The 10,674-nt window shown below is 36.7% G+C and overlaps 1 long non-coding RNA gene across 1 annotated transcript; it reads left to right on the forward strand.

Annotated features, from left to right (window-relative positions):
- The first annotated feature begins 3,091 nt into the window (after nt 1-3,091).
- Nucleotides 3,092-10,178, forward strand: LOC144647403 (uncharacterized). The gene is made up of 2 exons (XR_013569585.1): nt 3,092-3,737; nt 9,015-10,178. It is a non-coding gene; the product is annotated as an uncharacterized LOC144647403 (long non-coding RNA).
- The last annotated feature ends 496 nt before the right edge of the window (nt 10,179-10,674 follow it).

Below are 10,674 nucleotides of genomic sequence, written 5' to 3' on the forward strand. Positions count from 1 at the left end.
ACACTCCTTCTTATAAAAGCGTGAACACTAAAAAATATGTCTGGAATGTTTATGTTTAGCCAATCACATGCGAGAACTTCAGACCGCAGAAACCACAAACAACAAATGGGTTTCCATCGGTCACGGAGCAACTTTAGTTCTTATTTTGTTTCAGGATACACGCTCTCTCTTTTTCAGGAATTTAAAGAACTGCTATTCTGTCGTATCGAGGGCCATCCAGAACAAGGTTTCAGGGATTTTTGAAGGAAAAAAAAAGGACGGTTCCTTCAGCGACGTTATACGACATAGTTCAGTGCATGCAGTATGTTGTAGACACGTCTAGACATAAGATGTAAACACGATAAACCAAAAGTAAATACAAAATTGTGGAGTTTTCGTTACTGATTGTAAATCTTTTAGGTAGAACAAGGGATTCGATTTATTTCGGCAAACGATTTCAACCCTAAGGCAATCAGAGGTTCCGTGATCGTAAGACTGCAAACTGTAAAGGCTCCAGACGAAAATTATTCAAAATGTTGCCGTGATAACAGATTGGTGCAAAGTAAACACCTCAATCGCTTGATTTTCGCTTTTCCTTCCCGCTATCGTTTCGCTGATATCGAAGAAACGAACCTTCCTTCTATCAGTGTTTAGGTCTGCTACAATAGTTGGGGTGAGATAAAAACCGGAAAATGCAAGCTTACCTCAGTTCAAATTGTAACATGCCATCAGGCGAACGGTAACTGCAGAAACGAATTCGTTACAATTTTTGAAAATTGGCGGCAACTGGGGCAAATCGTGGCATCGGGCGCATTGGTTTTTCAATTTTTTCTATAAAAAAAATCACTCATACATATTCTTCAGTACGGCAGTGAATGTTCTCAAAAAGAAAGGAATTACAATTAGTGTTTCCTTGTAAATTGGAGCGAAACGAGAACCGAATATTGTTCCGTGACCGATGGAAACCCATCATTCGTTGTTTGTGGTTTCTGCGGTCTGAAGTTCTCGCATGTGATTGGTTAAAACACAAAGAACATTCCAGACATATTTTAAGTGTTCACGGTTTAATAAGAAGGAGTGTAAAGTTAAATGAATTAATTTCTTGTGTCACTGAAGTGAGTTTAGAAATTGTATAAGGATTGCAGGAATTTACGGGAAGTAACCATCCTGCTTAACGGTGGATGGCATAAGCTCGGTGGCTGTACTGAATACAGTAAAATCCCAATTTCTAGAACCCAAAGCGAAACAAAGATTGTTTCAAGTGATTGATATTTTCAGATTTTTATTATTTCACACTATTTTCAAAATCGTACACTATTACACACTATTTACAGAAAATATGTTCATTAAAATAAGGAAAATATAACAATAATTAGAACCAATTGAAAATAAAATGTGCTCAGTGACCAAAGAAGCAGATGCTATCATGTTGGTCACTGACACGTTCAAAAACCAGACAAGACACATCAATTACTTGAAACAGTAGGGAAAAAAAGTACAATGTGAATATCAAAAGTATACAAAATAAACATGTTAAAGGATGAATAAATGGAATGTCTGGCTTTTTAGTGAACACGAATTAGCCAGAAATTGAATATTTCTGCGGCACTAGAGCAGTGGGGACTGGGGCTAGCCCAGTCGAAGTGAGCATGTGCATGAGGGAGGGCTATATAAGAGATGATTATCGCATGGGAAATCATTCTAGGCCAACACCTCATTAGCCCAGTTGGTTATTTTTAATTTTGATCTTTTACTTTTAAGTATGTCATTCTTGGTAGTCATACATGTAGTAGCTCCGTAGGATGGGCCATTTTGAGCTTGAGCCATGGTTTTCTGGCAGGTTTTTTCTGGCCTCCGTCTGACAGTAGCTTTTATAAACTGTCGCTCAGCTCTGTTACATGTTATATTATATGGATGTAATAATAGGTTGTAGTATAACGTATTGTTATAGTCCCGGTGCTCGGCCAAAACCTCCAAAATAAACCTAATGGTTTTGTACATGTCGTCTACTGCGTGGTGAAGCTGAAATATCGAAGTAAAATTGCAGTGTTTGACTAGTGACTGTGAGGAAAGTTTGTTGATATGAAAGAATACCTCTTGAGCTATTTCATATTTTGTAAAATACTTTGGGGTAGGGGGTTCAAGAAAAGGAGGTGGGGAGGCCAAGCAATGGTGGAATTCTGATGTGAGGGCACGAGGTAGGGAATTTGGAATTCCAAAAGAAGGGGAGTAAATATTTGATGCCAGCCGTGATAGGGGGTATGGATATTTTCACACCCATTTAACACAGATTTGTTCTGACATGCAAGTTTTTTATAAATGAAGGCAATTAGGTCATTCACAAAAAACAAAATGAAGTGATGCAAAACACAAAAAGTGGTTGATTATTAACTGCACGGTTTTAAGCTTCTTCAAGCTTCTTGTTTAAAAATGTTTGTTTGTGTCCAAAAAAATATATTTAGGTGCTTATAGTGTTGAAAGTCTATACCATTCGGAACTGCTGTCTCTTTAAGAGTGGAAATCCACTGTGTAAATGATGTAATGGTCTTCATTTATAATAATAACAATAATAATAATAATAATAATAATGAAGTTTTTTGAGCGCATTTAAAACAATTTCAGTGGGCTTACATTACTATGTAAAAAATAGATTAGTTAAAACCTGGTAGCCAGTGCAGTTCTCGAAGGGCAGGTTTAATGTGTTCGTACTGTTTAGTTGCAGTTATAAGACCTATAACACAAGTCTTGACTATTCCAATTTGCCTCAAGTCTAAGGCTAGAAAAAAAAAAAAATTCTTACAAAACAGAGAGCAGAATATTGATAAAATAATTGAACACCTTCAGGTGAGAAAATATTAAAAGTTGCGTGATTTGAAGATTTTAACTCATTACAAAACAAAAAGCCAACATGCTCTGGCCCCTCTAACCTTCTCATTAGGAAAAATAACCAAAATCCCTAACTTACAAATGAGGGAGTAATAATGCGAGTAATTTCAAAATCAGTCGAGCACGCAGTACAAAGCAGATTTGAAATTATCAGCATGATTACTTATGAATTGTACAACACGAGGTCAAATTAATCGTATCTATAACAAATTTCGAGGTTAGGGAGTCTTTGAGAATCTTTTTCGTATTAAAGAGGTGTGTTCGATCGGTTTTACAAAAGTAGGAAAACAGCAAGAAAGGACACATCAAAGTGCATATGATTGATGTGCGTAGTTGTTCAAATTGGATGCCTGTAATTGGACACCCACATGATCGCGGGCCAATTACCCGACAAAAAGGCGCGTGCAGAGCCAATCAAAATCAATAATTGTGTTATAGATACGATTATCATCATCATCGTCATCATTATTATTTATAATAATAAAATGGTGTTTATATTGGTCATGCACTTAGCTTCATATCTCTTCGAGATAGCTAGTTTAAAGGCATGCCACTGAAACAGAGGAAACAAATAGTTTTAAATGAACATAACAAGGTTAAAAATCCCATTATTATTATTATTATTATTATTATTATTATTATTGTTATTATTATTATTATTATTATTATTATTATTAGGAAGGGTAACTGCAAGAGGACGACTTTGGGTCTGAGCTGTGAGGTTGGCAGGCGGCAGCGTACATTCCACATACTCAGCGGATCAGTACTCAGTGTATGGAGTAAAGTGGAAAGTGTTTTAGCTGGTCAGCCTGGAGCTAATTCAAAAGTACAAATTGTACGTTGTAAAAAGAGCGATGGATCCAGGATAGTTGGTGAGTGAGTAATGTATAACGTTTTGCGCTCAATCAAATCTTCCATTCTGGTCATTGCATCTTCGCTAACTGAAAATAAATTCCCTTTTTCTCACACTGCAAATGGTAATTAATGTACGTGGAGATTAATTATCTACAAGGGGCAGCTTAAAAGGAGACTTCTTAACAATTAGATGGAATCCGGTAGTTTCGCCTACAAGTTGCTCAAAGATTTGATCTAATTTTGGTCAAATAACACTGTTTGCTATTAACTTCAAATTTATAAATTTATAAATTTTATGCCATTAACTTCAAATTTAATTTTCGAACACACGCAAGCCGGCAAGCCGGGATAGCCCGGGCATAACCGTTTACATGGTAAAAAGCTATCCCGCCTAGAAGGGTGCCCCGGGCAAGCAGACCGAGTGCCCCGGCAAGGCGGGTTTCCCGTCTTGCATGTAAATGCTCCGATGTGATTTCTGAAGAAACGTATGAAAAGTTGGCTCGCCCAGGGTAGCTCGGTTAGCCGGGGCACCCGCCTTCCATGTAAACAGTTATGTTTAGAATTTGTTTCATATCGACGTTGTTTCGATTAAGACCAAGAGAGAAATTTTTGAAAAAATCATTTAAGAGCGATTTTAAAAGCCGCAACTCACACAAGATTAACGATTTCGATTCATTCCTAACAGGATCCGTAGTTAGACGCTGTCTTTAGTCAGGTCTTTTGTTTACGATAAGCTTTGCAATTAATCATAGTAATTTTTTGTAATAATTTAGAGTCCTGCATAGAACGCAAAATTACATCGCTATTATATGAAGTTATTTTATTTACTGTAATAAACATGGCAGAATTTTAACGAGATCATGATATGCATTTGTTTTCATTCTATTAATTACGAGTTTTGTGTTGTCATTCGAGGGAACGCTGAAAAGAAAGCTTGCAAATGGAAAATTTTACTGAGTAAGAGGGAAACAAAGCTTAAATAACAATTGTTTAGGGGGGTCAAAATCGGCGAAGGGGGGGGGGGTTGCATATCCGCTTGTGGATTCGTACCGGGGGGTCCAAATCCGCTGTGACACCGAATTTCCTAAACCGGCCGTAAATATAATAGTGCATCAGGACAAATGCCCTTTCCCCCTCCCTCCCTGGAGTTTTTTGGTTCTCCTATTGTTCTATAGCTAATAATGGCAAATAAACCAATCAGAATTTGTTTTCTGCGCATATTTTTAAGACACTCTTGGGGTCCTAGAAAGAAGGTTTTTCGTCTTATTGCGTGTGTTGAAAATGTACAAGGAAATCATGACGCCGCGCGGCACGTATTTACAAACTTCCAAGGCCTTGTTTTTGATTCTGAACACGAAAAATACCACCTTTGGGACTTAAAACAAAATGAGCTAAAATGGAAAAACGCTGTAGAATTTTTAATTGACCTTAAAAGGGAAAACCATGGAGTACAGAGTGCTAAAACGTTGTTGATAAAGGATTTATCTTTCCTTCCACCGCCGCGAAGACATGGTGTAATGGCGCTTACAAATGTGTTTTGAATTCAAATCATCAGTGGACTTGAACACGGACCAAATGCGGCTTCTCAAGTCTTCTGAGAACGAAATGGTAATGTACTGTTATTGCTTCGACCTTGGATGTGATTTTTTGAACGATCGGTAAATCCATTTAGTGTACATTCGACTTCAAAAGCCGTCTACTAAAATAGGACAGTTTTCGACGCCATTTTGACGAGTAGGCAAAGCGGGTAGAAATTACAGTGTTTGTATGGGAATCCGACGGCAAATATTTTCTACAAAAATTGAATTCTGGACAACCTCTGAATTGTAAAGTTAAGATGCTAGGCAAAGTTTTTATAAGCCGTGTTTGAAGGATGTGTCTGGCCTTGAAAGCGTGCAGTGATGTTTTTAATTTCCCACACATTTGTCTATATTTTTTTCGCATGATCGACGCGGTTCGTCGGGAAAATTGACGTCATAAAATTAACGCGAATTTAAGAAAAGTTCTGGTTAAATGCTTATAGTAAACGTGTTTACATCAATAAAATTAACGCGAATTTCAAAAATTCGCGTTAATAACATGTATCGTTAATTTTCTATAATAAGGTAAGCGCCACCCCCAAAAAAGCGCCGCAGTCACGATGAGGCGCTAATTCGAGGAATTCCGTGTAACTAAAAATAGCAATACAAAGCAACTATAAAACAGCCTTGGAAATTCCTTTTCGTCAAAAGCGCTGTTTCGCCGTTCAAAGTTATTATATTTTACCGCTCGTCCATTATTTTTTATGACTGTGAACTTTGTCGGGACAGCAAGCGCAAAAACAATCAAAAGTCCCTTCTTTTTGTTACTGTAGAAGTTTCGTCTATATTCGATTGTTTGTGGCGTCCAATTTTTAAACACGTGCCGCCCTCGAATAAGCGCCGCACTTGAAGCGCGAAAAATTGAATAAGCGCCACGGCGCTTATTCGAGTAAATACGGTAATTTCTACCCGCTTTGCCTACTCGTCAAGATGGTGTCGAAAACCGTGATAAGGCCTATTAAAACTTCGCCTTCAACATGAACATGTGGATAATTTATTCTACCATGCAGAACAGCACGGCTTGGAAAAATTTCAATATTTTGACGCTTGTGAATAAATTTCTTGGCTTCATGTTAACTTAAAATAAATTCTAAACAAAGTTTCGTTCAAATTTTTCTCATTTATCAATCTTGAGTCCGGAATTTTATGTTTTGAAGGCGAACAGATTTGATGCGCACGTGTTGTTATTCGATAGCTATTTTTTGCAATCGCGAGACTTGCTTCTTCATTGTTTATTTTAAAGTTTTTATGAATTTTTAAGAAGCCCTAAAAACGCCATTTTAAAGTTTAAAAATTCATAAAAAATTAATGGAGCAAGAAAAGAAAAATCTGAGACACCGTTTTTTAGACCAATATATGTAGATCAAATTCCACATAAAAGTTTTGGCCCTCACGTAAATGTGTTCTTAAATAAACCTAAAGTTGCGCATCATCATAATTGCAAACAAAATGCTGACGTTGCTTATTATGGTCTATATGATCAACTGAAAACAAAAACCAAAATGACAATCTTTATTCAATATAAGCTTTCAGAAAATATCTACTTTATTGGGGTTACCATTGATGGTTTGCACACAATTTCACTTGGAACGAAAACGCCAATTTTCCTTCCGTGATACCTTAAAACGGATTCCGCTGGAAGTTCGAGCAATAAGTGCAAAAATTAATTATCAAAAATCTACACATAGCACGGTAACATTTGAATACTATCCAGCAAATCACACAATTTCCACCAAAACTCCACGATGTATTTCTCTACCTAAACTCGGGGGGGGGGGGGTAATGACTTAAACTGGAGCAATTTGTGTTTTTGATCGTAACATTAAATCCAAAGGCACAACACTGCGGCATATTTTGCACGAAAGACATTTACCGGTAAGCTTCGCGCCACCGGGGAACCGTGAAACGTCATCAATCCCACTACTCATTACGCAGTTCCAAGATGGCGGCGACCTGCGATAAAAAGTGCGTTGTTTGAAGTCGATTTCCAGAAGATTGATTGCGATGTGCACAATGTTGTTAGTTTATATGGATTATATGACGAATTCTGAAGAAAATGAGATATTATTGTTGTAACACTGTTGGTTTCCTTTAAAGTAAAAACTCTTCTTGCAGAGAGTGAATGAATATTTACGCATGAATAGACCATATTCGTATTCTCGGTTTTGGACTAGAACTAGCTTGCAATGGAGGCTAATGCGGGGAAATATCATTAAAACGAGCTTCATGTCGTTTGTGTTTGAAAAGATTTCCCACATTAGCCTCCATTGCAAGCTAGTTCCAGTCCAATACCGAGATTACGAATATGGTCTATTACCACGTCAAATTTTCAGCCAAAAAAGTTGAAGGAGCTGGGCGCTTGAATTAGTCACGATAATTACCAAAGCGCATGTATATCGCTATTGTTGCATGTATATTATTAACAAGAAATCACACGGGTTTTTCATACAATTTGGAATAAATAAGCACTTGTAAATTTACGGGCTCTCAATTTTGTTAGCCTTTGAAAAATGTACTCGTGCATATTTATTCCAAATTGCACTTGAAATTGTGTGATCACTGGAACTAATATCCAATGTGCGCTCATGGAAAAATTGATAAATATTCACGGGATCTTTCGAAAAGTTGATATATATATAATGTGTATATGGATATACCGTAAAAACCCGCAGATAAGCCGCACCTTTTTTCCAAAAATTTTCGCTCGAAAGCGGGGGTGCGGCTTATCTGCGGGAACATTCGGAAAAGGTGCCGTAAATTTTCGTGAACTAATGCTAATTTATGGACAATTATGTAAATTAATATAACATAAAACTACAAGAGAGTACCGGTCATTGCTTTTGCAAGTTTGACAGCTCCTATAGTGTTTGCAGTGTCGACAATGGCCTATAACTTTAACAGTACGAGCGAGAAAATACCACGAGTATTCACGAGTAAGATGGCCATTTGTTTCTTTCTCATTTTGCACTTTGATGGAAAATTTGTCGAACTGATTGCGAAACTCTCTTCATGTAACAAGTTTATCTCCAATAGATGGCTCCCAAATCTCTTTAATTTGTCGATGTGATAGCCACGAAACCCGAACGCCTCCATCGCCATCTTGTTTTGCTTTACGTTCTCGCCCTAGTCCCATATTTCGCGTCCGATCAAATGCCTGGTTACTAAGCTACGAACGTTCTGCAAACGCGTGTGGGGTGTTGTTGTGACAAAATCTATGGAAAAACTGCGTTGAATGAAGAAATACCTGTCAACAAATGCCAGAAAAAGATCATCCATAATATGTCAAAGTTGGTTTTCATTATATTAAAGAGCTCAAACTGTGGGTAAGACTGAAGTATTTTCTGTTTCAATGTTCATTGAGTTTACGTTCGATGAAGAAGACTTCCTAAAGACTCAACTTTGGATTTTTGACTCGACTTTGGATTTTCTTTGATTTACTTTCAAAAAACTTTTTTTCCAACATTTGAGTTGTTAAACTCAGGGTGCGGCTTATCTGCGGGTGCGGCTTATCCGCGGGTGTTTACGGTACATGGAATCGCCAAGGGTGATCGTCCGCATAGTGATTTGGGAATATCTTACAGTGTATTTACTGGTTCTTATAATGAAATGGTACTAAGTGTTGGTGTTGAATTCTTACCACTGACACTTGTTCATTTAATTGTTGGTTTAATGAATAATAGTTTACAAGTTGTCAATCTATTTTTTTTCTCATAGGATGCCTTATTCCAAGTAACTGCGTTCCTGCTTTGACAAGAGCACTTAATATAAACGCTCAACAGGAACCCATTTTAATTGTGTAAAGAAAAAAATATATTTTCGCATATCAAATCTAATTTTCTGCTGTAAAAAGTGTACAGATAGATAGTGAAATACGCTAAATTATTTAAGTGGTCTGTTGAACCGCACTACCGTTCAAAACAAATTGTTTTAATTAATGAGGCGAGTTCCTATTTATAGGTGGTAATCTTTGTATCTGCAATACTTGTGTGCAAAAAAAATCGTAATACAGTAAAAGCCCGCGTGTAAGAACCTAGTGATTTAAGAACCTGCTGGTAGAAATTTGCCATTTAAATACCCAAAAATATAAGAACCTGTTTAGCCAAGCAAGATAAAGCAGGTTGTTTTATGTGGGTTACAGTTAAATTATGATAAACATTTTAACCAAGGAGTTTGACTTTGAGATTGTAAATTTATGTAGCAAGAAAATACCAAAAAGTTGTGAATAAATACTGCCATGTTCAAGACCCAAACCCAAGTTTATTTATTTTTCTGGTAATCAACACTTATATCCCCCTCATAGAATTTTTACGCAATTTAGGGTAAGTAGGTTCTTAATCAGGTTCTTTACAACTACCCCAAAATACAAGAACATATTTTGCCAGACTTAAAAAATGTAGGTTCTTACACGCGGGTTTTTGCTGTAACAGTTTTCTAATTTAAATTTCGAAATAATTTGTTGTTTAGTAGCTGTTTATTTACACCGAGATAGTATCGGATAGAAACAATAAAACAGTTTTTGTAAAGCCATTTTTCCATTAAGTTTTCCTTTTCATTTGCTGCTTGTGTGTCGCTATTTGAGTGACTAGTGTGTGTAAAGCCAGCGTCAGTCTCGTGGTACACTGGTCTAGTGTAAAATCAGTGTTATTTGCCTTATTTTAGTTTAGTTTTCCGTACTGCTTCTGTGTCGCTGATTGTGTGACCGGCGTATTTGCATTGCCAGTTTATTGGTTCTTGAAAGATCGCACTAGAAATAAAAAACTTCTAATTTATACCGGCTGCGTCATTGAGATCATTACTAAAACGAAATTGTTATGTATCACTAGTTTGCCAATCTCCCTCTTCTAGTATTCTAATAAAATCAAAGACATTGCTTTCGAATCTATGACGTTGTGTTTAGATGGATGACAAAAGTCCACAGTTAAGGGACCAGTTTTCTCTCTCAAAATTTTTGTAAGTAGTAGAAAAAAGGAAAAGATTTTATTCAGCTCTTTCATGGATTCCAGACAATAATTAACAATAAGATTATGACCTCGAGATTTCTATCACCTCATAGAAATCTCGAAAAACAAATACTCAAATCTCAAGCTCATAATCTAATTGTTTTAATAGAATTCTAACTCATTTTCCTTCAAATAATGATTTCTAATTATTTTTGTACATATAAACTAGCAATAAACTTCACGCTTTAGCGAATAACGGTGAATTTCCCCGTTTTAGTCTTCTTGGGAATTGAATTTCTCAATAATATTTCTTAAGTTCCTCTGACACTTCGGAGAAACGAGAAAAGGCGCGTTTACAGGCGCATTTACACGAGTGAAAAATTTGGGTACGGACCCGTTAAAAAATTGGTCCGGACCTGACCACTTTTGTAGAG

This window comes from Oculina patagonica, chromosome 3 (assembly GCF_052425735.1).
Source record: "Oculina patagonica isolate OP01 chromosome 3, crgOcupat, whole genome shotgun sequence".
Taxonomy (NCBI): domain Eukaryota; kingdom Metazoa; phylum Cnidaria; class Anthozoa; order Scleractinia; family Oculinidae; genus Oculina; species Oculina patagonica.